This window comes from Miniopterus schreibersii, assembly GCF_964146895.1.
Source record: "Miniopterus schreibersii genome assembly, chromosome: 1".
In the NCBI taxonomy this organism is placed as follows: Eukaryota; Metazoa; Chordata; class Mammalia; order Chiroptera; family Miniopteridae; genus Miniopterus; species Miniopterus schreibersii.
Window position 1 is genome coordinate 31,599,941 of NC_138101.1, and position 21,225 is coordinate 31,621,165.

The 21,225-nt window shown below is 38.7% G+C and overlaps 1 long non-coding RNA gene across 1 annotated transcript in view; it reads left to right on the top strand.

Annotated features, from left to right (window-relative positions):
• LOC308547710 overlaps positions 1-20,061 on the top strand; it is a 364,104-nt gene extending 344,043 nt beyond the window's left edge. Inside the window, exons 4-6 of the long non-coding RNA XR_013997538.1 lie at positions 10,056-10,206; positions 13,242-13,314; positions 16,983-20,061. This is a non-coding gene — a long non-coding RNA (uncharacterized lncRNA). The remainder of the gene's footprint in view (positions 1-10,055; positions 10,207-13,241; positions 13,315-16,982) is intronic.
• The last annotated feature ends 1,164 nt before the right edge of the window (positions 20,062-21,225 follow it).

Here is a 21,225-nt window from a genome sequence, read left to right on the forward strand (position 1 = left end):
CAATTTCTTATTTCCCAAACATATGGATCCCAGAATTTTATGTATGTTTTAAAACTTGCCTGGAGGTTCTCAGCTGGGCTACATTGAGCCTGAGGTAGCTCATACTTGGGCTTCAGGGACCTATGCATATGTGTACATATATATTTTTCTGGGGAATGGACTCTAAGATTTCATTAAATATTTAAAGAGGTCACTATCCTTTCTCCAAATGCTAAGAACAATTAGAGTAGCCAGTGCTGGGCATATTTGAAATGTTATTTCTTTAGTTTTGTAAAATGGTGCAGAGTAAAGATCTAGGGATCTAGGAAACCTAAGTTCTGTCGCCTTCTTAAAGTTCATAATTTGATTGGGCCCCAATATTATGAAATATACAATGAAAATATTAAAGATGTGAAACGATGTCCTCTACAGGCTCGTGTAATCTGGATGCTCTTATGTTTTACATCCTAAGTAATTGGTCTCCCAATAAGCTTGTGAAACCTTGTGTTTGTTAATTTGAAGCAAATCTCCACTGTTAAGTGAAGGTCAATTTCAGTTCCCACATGAGTTCCAGATCATTACCCACCACCACACTCAAAAAAGTTATCTGTCAACTTGTATTCCTGTAGGTAACTTTTTAATTTTTCTCATGTACCCTTTAACCAAAGAGATAGTTTTCCTCTGAGTTCCTTGTTCTAGGATGGTAATCTGAATTCCCAATCTTATTTCCATGGTACTGAATTTGGTGTAGAGCAGTGGTTCTCCAAGAGGTCCAGTGGCCCCTGAGAGTCCCAGAGAGCCCTGCAGGGGGTTTCTGAGGTCAAAACTATATAATAATACTGCAACCTTCTTTGCCTATTTTCACTCTCATTTTTTCATGAGTTTGGTATCACAGCAGGTGGAATGCAGAAACGCAGTTAAGCATCCAACTCTTTTATTAAGTTGGACATTAAAGAAATTTGCAAAGATGTAAACGAGTCCTACTCTTCTAATTTTTTGGGGAGGGCGTAGTTATGTTTCATAAAAATACATAATTTATATTGATATGCAATGGATTTATTATAGTTTTTAAGAGTGTAAAGAAAGCTTGAACAAAAAAATGATGTGGAGAAACTATAGTTATATGAATAATATTTCCACTCCAGGCTTTTATCATACTCATGCTGTCATTAAGAAGAGAAATGACACGGCCCTATTGCCCTTGGTGTGACTATTTGGATCTCAAAAAGATAGTGCAGATGAGCAGTATGGTCAAGTTAACAGAGGAAAATTTCAGGTGGAGAACTTGATAGAAACTCACCTTATAACTTTTGCGGGTGTAATTTCCTCCCTTCGCAACTCTCTCTTCTCTCAGAGGTTATGAGTGGGTTTCATTTAAAAACCAACTCAATGGAAATAAAATTATCAAGTAGCATGAAATAAGTCTAAGGGACCACTTTTTTTTTTTAATATATCTTTATTGATTTTGGAGAGAGGAAGGGAGAGGGAGAGAGATAGAAACATCAATGATGAGAGAGTCATTGATCAGCTGCCTCCTGCACGCCCCCCCACTGGGGATCGAGCCCCCAACCCAGGCATGTGCCCTCACCGGGAATTCAACCGCAATCTCCTGGACACTAGGACGATGCTCAACCGCTGAGCCACGCCAGCTGGGCTAAGATACCACCTTTTTAGGACACTCACTAGTCCAAAAGATTTACACCTTGAATTCTAAGCAGACTACCCCCCCCCCCCCGCCCTCACTCCACCCTGAAACAGCCGCTTGCGTCCTGAGGGAGTTTCTCTGAACAGGAAATATACCTGGTCTTTTCACAAACATTTTATTAAGGAATATTTGAGTCACTTTTATGTAATCATTTAAGAAGAAAAAAAAAAGTCCTAGAGGCTTTCCTGCCAGGCCAGCCCCATCTATGAGCAATTCCTTTCAGGTTCTGAGTACTGGCAATACCCAAGTGCTTGTTGGAAGCAACAGTTCTATTATTGTTAATGATGAAAATGTTTGGCTAGGGAGTATATTCATTTTCCTCCCTGTCATTTATAACAGATTACTCACGGTAACCCTAAGTGGAGAGTATATTTTTATGACAGTTGTGCTTCAGAAAGAGAACAGAAATCCTGAGCTATTGGTTATTAAGCTTTGCCTATCTATAACCTACTCATTTTCAAGGCAACTGTGAAAGTAGAAAGTATTTTTAAGAAATCATTTAGTTTTTCTGTCAAATTATTTTTACTGTATCTTAAAATAAATAGAAGGAAAATATGGCAAAAATTTGTTACTAGTAGATACTGGAAACTCAAAGCTGTAATATGCTAGGTATATGTATAAATACACATATGTATACATACAGCATATCGAACCATGATTTTGAAAATTAGGCATGTTTTAGATGACATTATTTTATTTTGGAGTTCTGCTTGAGGAAGGTATGGAAACTTACAGCTACCTTTTTCTGACTTTTCGAAAAAATAAAAAAGGGAAGATTTGAAAAATTAATGTATTTCTTTTGCCTTATTGGTTTGACAGCTCCAATTCTTGAACTCAAAGGTTCAATTAGAAAATTTTTTATTTGTGGAGAAGGGATGAGCACTAACCAACATGGATCTTACAGAGCATAGGAAAGAATGAAAATAGGAAAAGAAACAGAGGCATAAAAACAAATGTAAGAGGTAAAATCTGGAAACTCATCACCTAGCGATGAAGATGTCTTAGGTGGTTTAATTGAGAAGATAAAGAAAGTGAAGGTGTAAAATATAATTTTGGAATACACAATTATTAAAATTTTTTATTGAATTTATTGGAGTGACATTGGTTAATAAAATTATATATGTTTCAGGTGCACAATTCTATAAAACATCACCTGTATATTGTATTGGGTTCATCACCCAGAGTCAAGACTTCTTCTGACGCCATTTATCCCCTTTTACTCTCGTCTGCCTCCCCCATTCTCCTTTCCTTCTGGTAATCGCCATACTGTTATCTGTGCCTAGGACTTCTCTGTTTGTTTTTTTTCCGATTAATCCCTTCACCTTTTCACCCAGCTCCTCAACCCCTCCCATCTGACAGCTGTCAGTCTGTTCTCTGTATCTACAAGTCTGTTTCTTTGTAACTTTGTCTGTCACCTTATTTTATTCATTAGATTCCACGAAGTGAAATCATATCGTGTTTGTCTTTCTCTGGCTGGTTTATTTCACTTAGTATAATACTTTCCAGGTCCATTCATGCTGTCACAAAGGGTAAGATGTCCTTTTTCATGGCCGAGTAGTGTTCCATGGTGTGAATGTCCCACAGCTTTTTTGTCCACTCATCTACTGAGGGCACTTGGGCTGCTTCCATAGCTTGGCAATTGAAAATGATGCTGCAGTGAACATGGGGGTGTATAGACTCTTTTGAATTAGTGTTTTGGGTTTCTTCAGATATAATCTCAGAAGTGGAATTGCTGCATCATAAGGCAGTTCTATTTTTAACTTTTTGAGGTACCTCCATACTGCTTTCTACAGTGGCTGCCCCAGTCTGCATTCCCACCAACAGTGCACTAAGGTTCCCCTTTCTCACGTTCTCACCAACATTGGCTATTTGTTGATTTGCTGAAGGGGCCCTTCTGACAGTTGTGAGGTGATATCTCATTGTGGTTTTAGTTTGCATTTCCGTGATGATTAGTGATGTTGAGCATCTTTTCATATGTCTGTTGGCCACCTGTATGTCCTTTTTGGAGAAGTGTCTATTCAGGTCCTTTGCCTGTTTTTTAATTGGATTGTTTTTTTGGTGTTGAGTTTTATAAGTTCTTTATAAATTTTGGATATGAAGTTCTTATCAGATGCATCATTGGCAAATATGTTCTCCCTTTCAGCATCATTTAGTTGATGGTTTCCTTTGCTGTGCAAAACCTTTTTAGTTTGATGCAGTTTATTTTGTTTATTTTTTTGTTTCCTTTGCCTGAGGTGATATATCAGAAAAAATATTGCTACAAGAAATGTCTGAGAGTTTACTGCCTATGTATTCTAGGATTTTAATAGTTTTGAGTCTTACATTTAAATCTTTAATCCATTTTGAGTTTATTCTTGTGTATGGTGTAAGAAGGTGGTCTAGTTTCTTTTTTTTTTTGCACATCTGCCCAATTTTCCCAACATTATTTATGAATAGACTGTCTTTACCCTATAGTATGTTCTTGCCTTCCATGTCAAATATTAATTGGACATAAAAGCAGTAATTTATTTCTGGGCTCTCTAGTTTGTTCCATTGATCTATTTGTTTTTATGCCAGTACCATGCTGTTTTGACTACTATGGCCTTGTAGTATAGTTTGATATCAAGTAGTGAGAGTCCTCCAACTTTGTTCTTCTTTCTCAAGCTTGTTATGGTGATTTGGGGTCTTTTGTGGCTCCATATAAATTTTTGGAATATTTGTTCTAGTTCTGTGAAATATGCCATTGGTATCTTGCTAGGAATTGCGCTGAATCTACAGATTGTTTTGGATGGTATGGACATTTTAATAAAGTTAATTCTTGCTATCCATGAGCACAGTATATGCTTCCACTTATTTGTGTTTTCTTCAATGTCTTTCTTCACTGTCTTATAAATATCCAAGTACAGATCTTTTGCATCCTTGGTTAAATTTATTCCTTGTTATTTTATTTTATTTTTTGATGCAATTATAAGTGGGATTGTTTTCTTAGTTTTCCTTTCTGGTAGCTCATTATTGGTATATAAAAATTAACTGATTTCTGGATACTGATTTTGCATCCTGCTACTTTATTGAATTAATTTACCAGTTCTAGTAGCCCTTTTCACTTCTCCGCCCTTCCTACCAGCTTTGATGTGGCCTCTTCTGTAAATCCTTGATTATAAGTCTTCTGATCAGCTAGTCTTCAGTTGGTTATTCATGTTGATTTTTCTATATTTTAGCTAAAAATCAAGTTTGGTCCTGGGAAGAGGTGAGTGTAGCTTCTATCTACTTTGCCACCATCTTAGATCCTCTATCATTAAAATTTGACACAGAATTTCTTGGAGTTTTCAGGTATAAAAGCAGATAAAAAGAAAACTTAAAAAATTGAGTGTCCAATCAGTATGGCGACAGTTGACTTTAGCTGAAATGAGATTGAGATGTGAAGGCAGAACACGCTTGTTAATACTCTGTTAGGGGCAGAACAGTCATTTCTATATGGTTTATGCTAAACACTGTTATAAAGAAAGAAAGCTTGGGAAAGGAAATATTATAGACATTTGAATGTTAACCTGATTAGTAATATTTCTGGTTTGGGAAAATCAATCCTATTTTCCTAAGGTCTTAGCTTTTAACTCATGTGTGTGTGTATGTGTGTGTGTGTGTGTATGTGTGATTATTCTTGTGTCAATACTGATAGCAAACTCGGAATCTGACAGTGGCTGACAAGTTATTGCTAAAATCCAATTATATGCCTTTGTAGCAAACATAATCCCATGTTAGAAATGATAACAAAGTGAAATAGGAAAAAAAAGGAAATATCTGAGTAATCTATAGGTGCTTAATATGTTTCCTAGTTCAATGATGAATAAATGAGACTAAAAATACTCTACAACTTTAAAGCAGTTTCCAAAAACTTGGAGACAGTGTTGGAAGGTGTTTATGGGTTGATACAATAAATAGAAATAAAGGATTCTAAAACCAGATTTTTTAATGTACAATGCATAGACGATCTCAGGAAGGCAGTTGAGAAAACATTGAAAGAGATCAATGTGTCTATAACAGAGAGCTCTTTGTGCTCAGACATAAAAAGATCATGTACAAAAGAGGCACATGTCACGGACAAACAAAAAAGAGTGGCACATATCTAAAGAACAGGGTCAGGAAGGCTAAAGTCCACAAAGACTGTGAGAAATGCTAACGACTTCCGAAGCCCTGAAAGCTGTCTTTGGAGCAAGGTGGCAAACAAGAAAGAGAGATTCAATCTTAGGGAAAATAATACGATGTCAGAAGATGGCAGAGAGAAAGGAAAATTATCCAATTCTTCCCCTGCCTCTAGGTTCTCTATAAAAGACTAAATTTTATTTATTTGACATCAATTTAATGAGCATAGTCAGTTATTTCAGACAGCAAGTGAAAGGATTTGTGAAATGGTGCTCTAACCTATGAAATTACTATGAAAATATTAATTGCTATGTATATTATTGTTAACTAAACTGGTCTACCTTAGGACCTTCACACGTGTTAATGCTTAGTTAGACTCATGCCACCCACTGGAGAATAACACCGTTGCTCATCCCATATAGAATTCTTTATTAAAGAGTGTCACAGGCACCACACCATTCAGCTGATCAATCAGCATGTCCTTTAGCTTTCTCTTCAACATACATCCACATTCTGACTAGTTCACCCCATTTCTTTTATCACTTCGCACTGTGCCTGTTGCTACCACCCTAGTCCCAGCTACCATTATGTTTAACCTGAGCCATCCTCATACATAGTTTCTTAGTTATTTTCACCCTTGCTCACCTCTACAACTTGTCCCACCTCCATCCCCTTTATTCTGCACACAGCAGCCAGAATAAGAATTCTAAAGCGTAGATCAGATTATGTCACCTCCCCCGTTCAAAACCCCCAGTGGGTCATGGAGACTTACGTGCAGGGAAGAAATGGTTGTGGGTCATGTTCTGTTCTTCTCTGGTGTGCCCTTGGCTCCCACTTTCCACTCTGCTTCTCAGACGTCTCTTTTAACTTCTCTCTCACTTCCTTCACTCTTCTTTACCAATATCGATGCCAATGACTCACCAGGGGACTGGGGGGCTTTGCTAAACTTCAGTCTTCTGGTTTCATCTTGCTACAGAGGTAGATGAATTTCAGTATGATCTTCATTCACACAATGTATGTGCTAAACAACAGCCATTATCAGGACATATCATCCCCATCCTGGTTTTGTTAGTTCCAGGGAGGTTACAGTTAATATTACCATAGTAATGTTATTATGGAACCAGTTTGATGAAAATGCCTTCATTAGCAATATGATGAAAGTGAGACTTTATTTTTGTCCCTCGCTGCTCCTTTAAATTTATTTCTGGATGAAAACTGAGTCATGATCCCTGACTTTTCTTATCCGTCTAAGATAATAGTTTTGCCCTCACTTCAGAAATTAGAATGCCCTGCCCTCGGTAATAATCAAAACCCTGAGCTGCTTCAAGTCCAGCATTGTGCTCCCTACCCCAACGCACCGGGCAGGTCGCCCCCCGCGGGAGGCAGGCGGCCCTTCTCAGTCTTTCCCACTTGGGCCTCGGCTGGGAAAGTGGACTTTCAGTTTCCTCTGGGACGGGCGTGGGGGGAGGGAGGGGGGAGAGGGTGCGGTGGTTTCAAAACATGCTCACACATTTTTGGCCGCTCCTCCCGCTCAGAGGTTGGGTTTCTATACAGTGTCTTAGGATCTTGGTAGGTTTGTGATCATCTTAATCAAGGGAGTGTAGTAGACGTGATGCATGAAACGCCTCCAGGCCTTTGAGTCTCCCCGCTGAGGGCCCAGGTAACGGAACAGAAATAAGCTATTGCCCCCGCGCCCTGTCTGCCTTCCTGACCCACAGGACCCATGAACATAATAAAGTTGTTTTTTGTCACTAAGTTCAAGATGACTTGTTGCATAGCAATAGATAGCTGGCACAGAGGGCAGAGATGTTCTTACTCGTATTGAACTTTTACTTGTTAATTAAGATATTACTTTTGTGGCTTCTGGCCCTGGTCTCCATTTAGGCTATTTTCCCCAAATTATATTTTAGAGGCTTCCTTTAGATCTTTTCCAGCGGCAACTCCTAAGACGTGAGAATAGGGTGGGATCACAACACATCTCTAGGGAAGTCTGGCCTGACCAGATTATCCACGTTTACCTTTACATCCTTAAAAAGCATCATGTTCCTCCCTTGTGTTTTTATATATACTTTTGATTTTATAATTATATCATGATTAGTTATGTAGGAATCTCTCTCCAGCTAAATTTTGAATTTCTTAAAGGCAGTGGCTGTTTTCTTCATCTCCAAATTAATGGAAAAAAACTATTTTGGACTCTCAAAAGCATAAAATGTAATGGCCCCATTTACACCATGGAATCCTACACAGCTATAAAAAGAAGGACCTCTTACCCTTTGAGACAGCATGGAGGGACCTGGAGGAACCTGAACGAAATAAGCAAGGCAGAGAAAGATAAATATCACACGATCTCACTTATATATAGAATCTAATGAACAAAATAAACTAATGAACAAAATAGGTTCAGAGGCCTGGATGCATGGAACAGACTGACAGATCCAGAGGGGAGAGGGGTGGGGGAATTGGAAGAGATTAACCAAAGAATTATATACATATATGCGTAGCCCATGGACACAGGCAATAGTGTGGTGAAGGCCTAGGGAGGGGCAGGTGCTGGTGGAAGGGGGCCAAAGGGGAGAGAAATGGGGGACATATGCAATAATATCAACAATAAAAAAATAAATTAAAAGATAGAAAATGTAATGGTCAATTGCAATAACCTCCTTGGGAGAAAGTCTCTCTGGGAAGTCTACAATTGTCCTTTAACTTTCTCTACTAGAATCTCATTTTCTAAAGTCAGAGTTGAACTTTAAGTGATAGGATTAAAAAACAAATAGTATATATGTATGTATGTATATATATATGTGTGTGTGTGTGTGTATAACCACTACATATTAGGCTGAGTTGTTATATCTAAAAATCTCAGAACCATTCCTCTTAACACTGGTGGAATTTTCATTCCCATCTCCTTTGCCATGTGCAAATTATTACACTTCTCAGACTTCATTGCAATTATTGCTCACTTATTTTTTTCTACTCGATTTGGAAATCCTTGAAGTTAGGAATCATGTTTTATTGCCCTAGTATGGTGTCACAGTAAGTGCTCAAAAACTTTTGTTGAGTGGATGAATAGATGAGTGAGTAAGTTCCCAAGGAATATTTCTTTTAATTAAATCTATTAAAACCACAGTATTTAGTTAATATGCTGGAATTTCTTTCTGCTTCTAAGTGTTAGGTAAAAAAAGGAGCTATTTTAGATGACAAACATTTTAAAGTATTGCTTCATAGTATGAATAGCTTTAACAAACATCCTGGAAACTAAACAGAAAGCAATAAAGGAAAACAATTGATATGTGCAGTTGAATCACAACAGAAATAATGAGAAATAATGGGAGAATTATTTTATGTGTGTAGATGTTTAATGCATAAACGTCAATCTGTGCCAATAGCTTACCGTTTTGCTCAGCTTGGAACACTTGTGATGTTGAGAAGTACAAGATGTTGGGGAGTCAGGAGATAGACAGATGAACTCCTGATTGCTCTTTCAGAGTAATGTTCTCAGATTAGCGAGATGTAAAGCTTTAATTATGATTAGTCCTGTTCACATTTGACAGAAGCAACACATGCTTCACAAATGTCTATTAAAAATATACTTGCCATTTCCCCCCCTGTGAAAGACTGAATGTTAAAATTCTATGTAATTTAATATATAAACTATGTTTTTTGTCTATAAATGTTATTTTTTTAAAAAAGAATTTTTTTCCCAAGTATATGCTGGCCTTTAATCCATGTCTTTAATAACTCAGTCTTTCCCTAAGTAATTCATAGATAACACTATGATATAAATACTATGATAGAGCTGGTACTAACTAAAGAATTTTAAAAGTCCATTGTATTTTTTTTGTAGCATAGAAATATCAATATATTTTGCTTTTATAAAATTTGTGGTAATGATTTTAAACAACTTGAAAGTATTTTGCTGCTCTTCTTCCTTTGTCCTTTATTGGAGGTGTCCTTCCTCAAGTTTAGAAAGTTAGTCTTTCTAAATCTGATATTATTAGCAGTTCTTAGATCTTTGGGGGTTTGATATTATTTATTCTAGGCAATATGTGCCATTAAACTTTCTTTTCAAAAGAATTACAAAAACCACACGTGGCATTTGGGATATCAAATGGTGCTCATTAAAAACAAACAAGCAAACAAACAAACAAACAGAAACAACAATGACAAAGGAAAATTCCCACATACAAGCCAAAGTCTTTGATGAGCATGCAGGAGAGATTTCAATAAAATACTCACACGATTATTGCCACAGGGAAACGGAGCAGCAACACGCAGCTGAGTGTGGAAACTGAGGCCGCATCACCAATTCAGTGCCACTGCCTGGGGACTGAAGCCACGTGAAAAGCATTGACAGCGCTATTCATTCCCCGAGAGAACTGGAGCGACCTTGCCCAGGCTTTCAGGTAGGTCCACGGAGGTGACTGTCGTCATGATCAAGGAACAAACTCCAAGTCAAAGGCTGAGGTTGGCGTCCTCAGAGCAGGAGAGAGAACTGCTGCGGGGCTCCCCAGACTGCTCACGCTCCCCGCGGTGCTTGGCCAGGTACCATGCGGGCCCGCCTCTCTGATCCCAAGCCTATCCTAGCTAAGGGTATTTCCCTTTTTAAGGACTGTACGGAACTGAATTGTAGATATAAGCTATTTTTCAAGGTTTCTTAAGGAGCCGTTGTAAACAACAAAACTATAGGCCAGACCCTTGCAACTTCTAGTGTTAGGCTCAAGCACTTGCTCTTAAAAATGTTTTTATGAAAACAATAAGAACAACCTACTTTTTAAATTGAATGGCAGAAGTTTTTCTCAAAGTGTCTCAAATTCAATTTTTTTAAAAATGTTTTTCCACTAGAGGTTGCTGTAGAAATGTTTGGCACAAATGTGCTGAAGAAACGGTGATGTTTAGTTATTCATAAGGAATTGTAGATAATTCTTGCTGAACTTGGAAAACAGTCCTAAACTTTAAGGCTGGCTAAGGACAAGCTTGTGAAAGGCGTGATTTTCTTCAGTGCCTCCCCCGCCTCCTCCCACTCCATTCCAGGCCCCCCTTCGGCACCCCTCTCCCAGGCGGTCGGTACCCCCCCAGTGGGCCTGCCCTCAGACGCTCTCCTGCTGAACAGTGCACAGCAGTGGGTCGGAGTCTGGATCAAAGGGCGGACTCAGCAAAGTCTGAAAACTCTGCTTCTCACAAGCTGGGTGATCTTCAGCTTCCTTCCTTGACCTCTCCAGGCCTCAGTTTCCTCATCTGTTAGCTCAAAGAATGCATGTGAAAGACTTAGCCCAAATGCCTGGGAAGTTTTAAGTACAAAATAAATTCTAGTTATTTTGTTGCTTCTCTCTTTTCCTCTCTTGTCCTTTCCCCCCCATGTTGCTCTCTTGTCAGAATCTCACAACTTGCTGTGATAATTAATGAAGATTTAATGGCAAATATCCAAAGACACCTTGATTTAAAAAGAAAAACTTGATGGTCTGTGATGCCCTAACCCACTAGTCCTTCTTGAACCTTAAGCACAGAGGTTTAATTTAATTATATTTAAATTATTACACACACAACGCCTCTTATTTACTTGTTTTTTAAATTGTTTTCCATTTTAATTTCCCATACTCCAATAGTAACCATGCTAATGTATTTGATGTGTACCCTTCTGTTTGTATTCTTGTAGATTATGTATTTTTATTTTACTTGCATATATTTTAGTTTATGTAAATTGTATACTATATACTAGATTTCATTCATTTTCATGCCCCTTTCCCTAGCAGGATGTTTTTTTAAGATCCAGCTGAGTTGTTACAAATATTCTAGTCCCTCATTGTTAACTGCTGTGTAGTACTCAAAGGTGGACATCAATCCAAAACTTTTCAAAGATTTTCACCAAAGAACTCCTTAAGGTTGAGGAGAGTGAACTTATATCCTCATAGGTTCTCAAAGTGGAATCCAAAACTCTAGGGTTAAGCCCCATATTTCTTTGAAATAATTTGATTTACCTTTTAAAAAGAAGTTATGTGTGCAATCTGTCTTATAATATATCCATGCCTATCTATTATAAAAATAACATTTTAGATTAAATTGTTAAATTATTTAATTTTTATTTTCACTAAATCAATAGGCTCCAGGAAGATGCACCCATTTTTTCCCTGTGAGTTGCCAGACTCTGCACACTGTCATGTATTCCAAGTTTGAGAAGCATGGCCTTAATCTAAAATAAACAGCTTCTCGAAGTAGGATTTTAGGCAAAAATTTGCTCAAGTGACAGAGGGTAATAGTTAAATCTCTTCTTATTAGGAAAGGCAACCCTAATAAATATGCTCAGCGCTGAAAACGTGAAGCGTGTCATTTCCCAGAGTAAACTGCTGAAGCTGTCGGCTTCTGCTCCAACTCAACCAGAGCGACACAGGATAACTAGGTGTGTTCCCGAAGGAATGCTCCCTGGAAGAAGCCAACCCTTCGGGAGAGCTGCTCGGAGGTGCCTATGGAGTGGCGCCAGGAGATGTCTTATTTAGAGGCCCACTGAGCCTCCCCTTTATTTCCGCTAACAGTTCCCCAAGCCACTCAAAAGAGAACTTGAGGTGCCACTCCTTCCAATCGGATGGCTTCCGCACATTGTTCCTTGCCAGAAATCCTGGAGCCACCACTGCCTTTCTGCTCTCGGGGCCCTGCCGTGGGGTGTCCTGTGCAGTTCCCCCCACCTCCTGCTGATTCCTTGTGACTCCCGTCAAGGACCATCCATCTGTTCCGGGCCTCCCTGCAGTTCAGTCGTCATTCTGTTTCTCTGAACTCCCTTTCCACTTAGTCTCTTTAGTTAGCGCTTTTTATTTATTCTTGTTTTATGGGTGTTTATCTTGACTGTAAGTTCCTTGTTGGAAAGGATTATATTTTATATATATTTCTGACTTTACCTTGGCACCTAGCACAGAAATGGAACATCTAGTAGGCCCTCAATAAATACTTAATATTTGAATAAATTTCCTTCCCTTAGAATATCTGGTTGACTTTTGTTTTTTTAAAATCTTCACCCGAGGATAGTTTTTTCAATTGCTTTTCAAGGAGAGAGAGAGAGAGAGGAGAGAGAGAAAGAGAGAGATCCATGTGAGAGACACACGGCTTGGCTGCCGGCCACATGTGCTGACTGGGGCCGGGGATCGAGCCTGCAACCAAGGTATGTGCCGTTGGCAGGATCAAACCTGGGCCCCTTCTGTCCGTGAGCTGACACTCTAACCACTGAGCAAACTGGCTAAGGCTGGTCGCTCTATTCTGAACTTTTTGAGAAACCTCCATACTGCTTTCCATAGTGGCTGGACCAGTTTACATTCCCACCAGCAGTGAATGGAAGTTTCTTTTTCTCCACAGCCTCTCCAACACTTGTTGTTTCTTGTCTTGTTGATAACAGCCATTTTAATAGGTGTGAGGTGGTCTCTCATTGTGGTTTTGGTTTGCATTTTTCTTACAGAGAGTGAAGTTGAGCATCTTTTCACATACCTGTTGGCCATTTGTATGTCTCCTTGGGAAAAGCGTCTGTTCAGGTCCTGTGCCCCTTTTTAAATTGGATTGTTTATTTTGTTGTTGAATTGTGTGAATCCTTTATATATTTTGGATATTAGCCCCTTAGAAGTATTGTTTGCAAATATCTTCTCCCATTTGGTTGTTTTTTTGTTTTGTTGATGTTTGCTTTTGCTATGCGGAAGCTTTTTAGTTTGATGTAGTTCCATTTATTTATTTTTGCTTTTACTTCCCTTGCCTTGTGGTCAAATTTATAAAATTCCCTCTGAAACCTAGGTCTATAAGTTTAGTACCTATGCTTTCTTTTATGCATTTTATTGTTTAAGGTCTTATGCTTAAGTCTTTGATCCATTTTGAGTTAATTTTTGTGTATGGTGTCAAATAGCAGTCTAGTTTCATTCTTTTGCATGTGGCTTTTTAGTTTCCTCAGCACCATTTATCGAAGAGGCTTCCTTTCCTCCATTGTATGTTTTAGGCTCCTTTATAGAAAATTAGTTACCCATATACATGTGGGTTCATTTATGTTCCTTTAGTTTGGGTGTCTGTTTTTCTGCCAAAACCATACTGTTTTGAATATTGTAGCTTTGCAATATAGAGAGAAACAAATAAAGGACATCAAAATTGGGAATGAAGAAATAATATTGTCATTTTTTGCAGACAATATGATTCTTCACATAATAAACCCTAAAGACTCCACCAAAACACTATTAAAAACAATAAAAAATACAGTAATGTCGCAGGATATAAAAATCAGTGTACAAAGACCCATTGCATTCCTATATAACAACAAAATTTCAGAAAAAAAGAAGAAAAATATATTCAATTGCAACAAAAAGGATGAAATACCTTGGAATAAACTTAACAAAGGATGTGAAGGACCTATGCCCTGAAAATAAGACATTATTGAAAGAAATTGAAGAAGACACAAAGTAATGGAAAGATAGTCTGTGTTCATGTATAGGAAGGATCAACATAGCAAAAATGGCCATATTACCTAAAGAAATATTACCTAAATCTGCATTTCATGCAATCCCCATCAAAATCTCTGTGGCATTCTTCAAAGAAATAGAACAAAAAAAATCATTAAATTTGTGTGGACCTACAAAAGACCTCAAATAGCCAAAGCAATCCTGAGAAAAAAGAACAAAGCTGGAGGTATCACCCTCCCTGACTATACTACAAAGCTACAGTAGCCAGAATATCTCTTTCACTTATATGTGGAATCTAAAGAATAATATAAATGCACAAACCAAACAGAAACAGACTCACAGATACAGAGAACAGACTGATGGTTGCCAAAGGGGACAGGGTTGGGGGACTGTGTGAAAACGGTGAAGGGATTGAGAGGTACAGGTTGGTAGTTACCCAGTAGTCGTGGGGATGTAAAGTGCAGCACAGGGAACATAGTCAGTAGTATTGTAATAACTGTGTATGGTGCCAGGTGGGTGCTGGAAATATCAGGGGGAACATTTCATAAAGTATATTATTGTTTAACCACTATGCTGTACACTTGAAACTAATACAAAAGAGTACTGAATGCAAACTGTAATTGAAAAATTTTTTGAAAATAAAACAAAATAAAACTTGATACCTAGGCTATCCCTTTGGGCCAAATCTACCCACCCCCTGTTTTTGTTTGGCCTGAGTTTAGAATGGTTTTCACATTTTGGAATGGTTGAAAAAATCAAAAGAAGAATATTTCTTGACACATGAATATTGTATGAAATCAAATTTGAGTGTCTATAAATAAAGTATATGGGAAAGTAGCCACACCTATTTGTTCACATACTATCCACAGCGACTTTCATGCTACAAGAGCAGAGCTGAGTAGTTGAAGCAGTGACCTTATGGGCTGCAAAGCTGAAACTGTCTACTTCTGATCCTTTGTGGAAGTTTGCTGGCCCTTGATCTAGATGCATGATGCTTGTTTATATAGAAGGAGCCCCAGGTAAATTCTAGTCAAACTTGTGGAAAAGCAACCATAAACTTTATACATTGATTGGCTGCAATATTCTATGCACATACAATGTAGAGGGAGTCACAGAGCTCTATTACAAAATTATGTGCTGTGAAAAAATTACTTCGAAATGTTGCAGGATTATTATTTTGTGGAATAACAGCTTTCTTTTCTAACCAGGCACAGGAAGCAAGAAAAATAAAAGCCCTTGACAATACCCAGTATGTCATTGTCATTTGGAACTCAATAAGCTATTACAGTTTTGTCAGGTCCAATCTCTAAGGAAGTGAATGAAAATATATATCGTAGGCAATCTGACCCCTATCAACATCATGCATCGTGGTTACTCTGACATCTGAAGAAGAGCAATTCTGCTCTGTCAACGTGGAGTCTCAAAGTTACTGGCAGAGGTCACTCACTCCTTCACCTTTTGCCACTGGTTATCAGATTGAAATGAAAGTGAGGAGGTGTGGAGAAGGTGTCCTACACCTTCTGTCAAATTAGACTAATCCTCATTAAGTTGTGCTGCTAATTCAGCATGTTCTAAGGGCTCCTGACACTGTGAGAAGTGTCACCCTATGACTTTAAAGGACTTAAAGGATCTGAGGCTTCTTGGTCTGAGTCGATTCCTCCCTGATCCATCCTAGGGCTGAGAGGGTGTGCGCCTTTCTTTGCTGTCTGCAGGACTGTTGTACACCTTTGTATTTTAAGAATACAGAATGGCAGCCATGCTGATTGACTGAATAAAAAATAAGGCAGGAGAAGTCGGAAGGATGCCTGAGGTACTTGTGCTCTTACACCCTTCATATTCAAGATTCGTTAGAGCACATGCAAGAAACTATAAAATAAATGTAATGGAAAAGGCAATAAATTAGCCGAGGTTGCACCCTCAAAGTTAACAAACAAAATCCCACCACAAAGAGCTAATTGTGGAGTTTTAAGCTCCTGCTTAAAAATACTCATTTTGAAAAGCTGTATTGTTCAGTTGACAGTTTGCTGAATGATAATCGGAAAAGTGGGCGCTATGCTCTTCTCACTAGTAAAATAGTTTGCAAGCCGCTCCATTTCTTGATCAGATTCTTTGCTGAATCAAGTAGACGGCGAATACCTGACTTTTTAAAAGAAACAAAATTCTTTGGTAACAAATAACCACAACTGAGTCTGGGTTACTAGATGAAAGGCTAGAAATTTACTTAGCCATATAATAAAAACACAGATATTAAGAAAGAGGAAACTCTCAGCTACTTTACTTTCCCCTGCTCCCTTTTTTTTTTTTGAGGGTGAGGAAAGAAAGGGGGAATTGACAGTGGATATAATATCAACCCTGAAGTGTACTGGAAGATATAACCCAAATCCCCTTGGATTTCACCACCTGGGGCTAGACAGGGACCATAATAATAACTCCAATAGCCAGAATGCCATTATTTCTTGCTCTAACCTTTGATGTAGAAGCTCCAGGCAAAGGCGAAGTCCTCAGTCTGGTGTCACTGGCCTCCTGTCCCTCTCTGCTGCCTTCCTGCAGACCCTAGGGTCTCAGCAGGTGGTGCCCCTGCTGGGGAAGGCGCCGGGAGGGGTGCTCTGCAGGCCTCAAAGAGCCCAAATTGTGCAGGGTGCAAGGTGCGATGGGAGGGAATCTCTCTCTCCTCTTTGTTACACTCTTTCAGAGGTTCAATATAGCGATGTTGTTCATCAGTATTTTACAGTGTGAATAAACTCTTGCATTTTTACTTACAGACTTTTCTTTCTCTAAAGTAGAACCCAGCCATGCCCGTGGGTCCACTCCACAGACAGGTTTGATCGATAGCTACGGTGAAGCAACACTCCCATCCCTGGCTTTGTTGCCAGGTCCTTGGCCTCTTCGTTTACCATCCCTGAGTTCCTTCGGCCCCTGCAGGTGGACTTGAAGAGACCCCACTTACTGAGTCACAGTGCACTCTCGTCCCCAGGCCCGCTAGGCCTCAGCAACAGGCCGCCGGGCTCCACGCAACGTGTCCTGCGTGGGCCGCCTTCCTGGTCCACTAGACGTGCCCGGATGCACCTGACCCTCAGCAGCGGACACAACCTTAGCTCAAGCCAGCTGGTTTGTGTGGACCAGAGGCTTTCCTGCTGCTGCATGTTCGCAAACCATTCTTAGGAGAAAAGTAGGCGCCTCACCCCACCTTGTCTTCCTCTCTGAGAGACCTGGGGAGCATGAAATACTACATTACGCTGAGGCGGGCAGTGGGCCTGCTGGAAGTGGCTGTTCACTGAGTGCCAGCTCCGTGCTAGGCGCTATGCGATGGGTTCTTAATCTAAATCTCACAACAGTCTGCTTTGCTTTACAGTTTACAATATTAAACTAAAACAAAGAATTGAAAAAAAAAAAAATCCCCCGAGACTGCCAGTTTCCACAACTTGCCCAAATTTATACAATTAGAGAGTGCCAGTGGTTTCAAACTATGCTAAATCAAACTGCAGGGCCCGTTAACTTTCTGCCGTAATAGATTGAAGATATTTATGTACCGTCCTATTTACTTTGAAAATCCACAAGGCGCCTCTGTATATTTGGATTCCCTATACACATTTCTCCCCTTGCATTACTCCGAACAACATACTCCTTTTTCTTTAACCAGAAACTTTTCGCAGTTATCATTTTGCAGAAGAGTTGTTGTAGTATATTAGCACAATAGAGAAGGAGCTGCTACTAAAGCAAACAAGTCTGAACAATACTATCGTGCTCAACACCTTGAAGCCGACAAAAAGTAGCTGCTCGCGGTACTGGAAGGGGCGGCCTGGACATCTGCCATTTCCATTAGCGGAAGATGCGTCTGCCCAGTGATAAATGGGTTCCCGTTGTCTTCAGCGTTCAGGCATTTGCCACGTTCGGCCAGGAGACCATCAGCCCTTCATCAAATCAAGAAGTAAGAGCAAAGTCAGTGCCAGAAAAGAACAACAGGGTGTGCATTTAGGTTCACGGCGCTGTCTGTGGACCAGCAGCGTTGTGTCCTGAGCACGCTCCCGAGGGCGCTCTGCCTGGCACTTCGGTTACAGAGACAATGGGCACATCGCCAGCGCAAGAGCCTTGCAGGCTGTAACGAGGAAAATTAGTAATTAGCGCCTTTTTGTGCTAAGTGCTTTGGTTGCCAATTGGTCGTTATTTTTGAAATTTAATTGTGTCAGTGTTAATAATGTATTTTTGGTAAGCAATACTTTATCAACAAGGGAGACTCTTACTGATAGAATGGATGAGTCTATGCCATGGTTTCTTTGTAACTGAATATTTTCTAATCTATGTGTGATTAGTTTTAAGATACTATTAGGCTCTTAAAGTATAATTTATCAGGGTCAAATGCATGAAAGCAGTTAATATGACTGGTAAGAAAATGGAAAGGTTTTATTATATATAAAAATAGATTTTAAAATTTTGTCACAGTACATGCTTGTCCCTGGAAATTTCTATTGATATGCATACGTAGTAAAGTAGATATTTTTCATGAAAAAGCTTTAACTTGCTCTGGTTAGATATAAATAATTAAGAAATAAGGTAATCAAGGTATACGGTATTAGTAGTACTCTTACATGAATGTGTACATGGTAAAAGATAACAGGATTTTTAAAAATTCTTTTAATGTACAGTATAGAATAGTTATTCTTTCATGTCATGTATAGAAAATATTGGTAATTATTTGGTGGACTCTTCTTCTGCTATGGGAATGTACTGATTTATTGGTGGAAAAGCACATTAAATTATAATTTCCTAACAGTTCATTTCACCCAGAAGAATCTTATTATGTGTCTCCAAAATGCCAAACTATTTAGCTCTCCAAAGTGCTCTCCAAGTGTGCCGGTATCTGCTATCTTAAAGCATAGGTCTAAAGTTCTGTAGCCTGTGATCTTAAGAATTGTTAACAAACAATGCCCTTTTCACACCTAGCAGATAACTCCATCATGTAACAAGGCATCTGGATGTGCTATTTTGTTAAAAAAAAAAAGAGATATTTTATGTTTGGCATTCATACTGTTAAATTCATAATATAAATTATTAGTATTGCAATTTTATATTTTTCTGATGCACTGTTGAGAATATTAATTTTTCTTCCTCAGTAAGAATGCAGTTCAAATTTATTTTACTTTTTAAAAAAGAGTATTAGGGAAACTTAGCATATGATTAGGGGTTACAAACACAAGTGAATTCAGGGACCAGGCATGAAGTCGATTGAGAACTGAATACTACATGTCTCTTCTAAAGGCATTAAAACCAATAATACTGCTCTTGCCGGACAAAATATAACCATGGGATATTTATCCAGGGAATCCAGTCCACACCCCTGCAGAAGTCTGATGATTTGCCCTGTAGCTGACCATGGGCAGAACAGAAGGAGGCCCTGCTCATTCATTGATTCATGCAGCTTTCTTTTTAACACTTATTTATTGGATCCCTACTCTGAAAAAACTTTGGGCCAGGCAATGAGTATTCAACATTGAACTTATAGAAATGGCCTCTGTTCTCAAGGAATGTTTCTCTCCTGACTCAGATGGCTCAGGATTAATTCCACCTACCCATGTTTTGATAATTTTTGGAGTTAATTTCTAAAGGTTTTGTATAGCTCTGTTCCTGTCTAAGGATTCATAAATGGGATATCTTAGTAATCTATCCCTTCTTAAATAAATAACTTGAATATGTGTATGTTAAACTTACCACAAATCAAACACAGTTAACAACTAAGCCTGCAACTTTATCTACAAAGCATCTGTTAGTGATGGAGAGGCAAAGGAAGGAAAATGTATGTTCTCAATTCACACACACACATAAAATAAAATGCTTCTAATAAAGTAACTTAAAAAGACAACTCAATCTTGTCATACTTCTCTTTTATTACTCACAATCAGACTTCTGAAATACATTTTTGGAGGGCAGATCATATGGATTAAATTGGCTCTAACCTTCAACATTGAGAACAACCTCAGAAGTAGAGCTAAAATGTCTTTAGTAACAGATATGAAACAAAAAGACATGTGAAGTGGCTGAATATAACATATTAGGGAGTGTTGGGACCTGTAGGGGGCTTGACGAACCATGGAGTCTAAGAATTTCCTAAAGACATCAATATACCTTTTTAAAAAAATAAGTTTTCTTTTGGCTAAACAAAACACTTTGATCTGAGACCCATTTTGTTAAACCCAGTTCTCTCTATTGCTTTTCTAAAGCATCAATCTTCAAAAAGCAGTTGTGACTTAAAAAAAATTGCCCGTATTTTCTAGTTTTGAAATGGAAGCCATTAATTAAAGGAGCAATTTCACTTCAGAACTGTAGCGTTTGACACCAAATCCATAACAAGTTTCAACAGAACAAGGTTTCTTCCTACTGGGAATCACTTATTCAATTAAAGGATACCTCACACTTCAATTACCTGGACAAAAGAAAATGGAAGATCATCTATTATAGCTCAAAAAGAAAATTCATATGACGAAGATGGAAGATCACAAGGTCATATCAGAGCATGGTTTTTATATTTATGGGAAAATATGATTTCCTTACTATTAAGGAAGTTGGCGTTTTATGCATTCTACTTAATTTTTTGCTTGTTTTGTTAACCCTTGGATATTTTTTTCATTGCTTTTCAGAGAGAGTGGAAGGGATGAAGGGAGGGGGAGAGGAAGAGAGAGAGAGAAAGAGAGAGAGAAATGTGAGAGAGACACATCGACTGGTTGCCTCCCACATGAACCTTGACTGGTACATGCCCTTGACTGGGAATTGAATCCATAATCCTTCGGTGCACAGGCCGTGCTCTAACCACTGAGCTACAGGCTGGGCTATGTAGTCTACTTTAAATGCCCATGGTCTTTCTGAAAATCACAGAAAATCCTGCCTCCTCAGCTTGGCATTAAGAATTTTGTGTTTGGAAATGTGATATTTTTAAAACCTGTTTGCTTATAGGAGACAGAAAATATGAGACAGACGAACCACTCATGATACCAACCCTTTTGAGAAATATCA